At 38.2% G+C, this 1,220-nt stretch overlaps 1 protein-coding gene across 1 annotated transcript in view; it reads left to right on the top strand.

Annotated features, from left to right (window-relative positions):
- Positions 1 to 1,220, top strand: part of TMPRSS12 (transmembrane serine protease 12) — a 70,161-nt gene that overhangs the window by 38,421 nt on the left and 30,520 nt on the right. The window lies entirely within an intron of this gene.

Raw genomic sequence — 1,220 nt, 5'->3', positions numbered from 1 at the left:
ATTTGTTTTGGTTTCTTGTAGTAATGTCTTTTAGTTTTCATTGTGCAAGTCTTTTGTGCCCCTGATTAGATTTACTCCTAGGTATTTTATCCTTTTGGAGGCTATTATAAATGGTGTTATTTTATTGATTTTCTTTTCAGAGTTCTCTTTTTTAGTTGAGAAACCCAACTGGTTTTTTTTTTTGTTTGTTTGTTTTTTTAATGATCTAGCCAATCAACTAATATTTAGATATTTTCACAGGATTCTTTTTTTCTTTCATTTTTTTAAAATTGTGATTTGGGTGAAAAATTACAGAGCAAATTCATTTTCCATACAGAAGTGCATACATATTTTGTTTCATGACTGATTGCAGTCCTCAGAATGTAACATCCCTCTTCCTACTTCCTCCCTGTGGTTACCTTTTCCCTGTATCCTTCTTTCCTATGAATTCCTGCCCCCTGAGCTCTCTGCCTTTGCAAATACTGCCCTTCTGATCTCCCATGATTGATTGTTCTAAGGCATGTACCTTGTTGTTGTTGTTGTTGTTATTTGCCGTCGAGTCGGCCCCGACTCATAGCGACCCCTTCTTGGGTTTCTGAGGCAGTATCACTACGGAAGTAGGATTGCCCAACCTTCCTTCTGAGGAGTGGCTGGTGGGTACCTGGCATAAATTCACCTTATATGCCTGCCTATTGTTTGGCTGGAAGCCACAAGAGTGAATTCAAGTTCAGATCTGAAAGGTAACTAGGGGCCATAGTCTCAGGGGTTTCACCAGGCTCTATCAGACCAGTTAGCTTGGTCTTTTTTATGATTTTGAGTTTTGTTCCACAGTGTTCTCTCACTCTATCCAGGATCTCCTGCACTGCTCCTTTCCTAGTGGTTGACAGTAGTAGCCAGGTACCATCTAGTTCTTTTTGTCTCAGGGTCATATAGGCTGAAGTTGGCATGGTCTACTAGTCCCTTGGACTAATTGTTTCCATATGTCTTTAGTTTTCTTCATTCTTCTTTGCTCTGGATAAGGAGAGACCAATAGCTGCATATAAATGGCCACTTGTAAGCTTTTAAAACTCCAGTCACTACTCACCAAAGTAGAATGCAGAACGATGTTTCTTTCTTTCTTTTTTTTTTTTTTTAAGTTTCTTTCTTTTTATTTTTTTTAATTGTGATTTGGGTGAAGATTTACAGAGCAAATTCACTTTCCATACAGCAGTTCACATATACTTTGTCTCATGTCATTGACC

This window comes from Orycteropus afer, unplaced genomic scaffold (genome assembly GCF_000298275.1).
Source record: "Orycteropus afer afer isolate SDZICR_OR568_19922 unplaced genomic scaffold, OryAfe1.0 scaffold00045, whole genome shotgun sequence".
Classification (NCBI taxonomy): domain Eukaryota; kingdom Metazoa; phylum Chordata; class Mammalia; order Tubulidentata; family Orycteropodidae; genus Orycteropus; species Orycteropus afer.
This window is presented reverse-complemented; position numbering and strand designations above follow the sequence as displayed.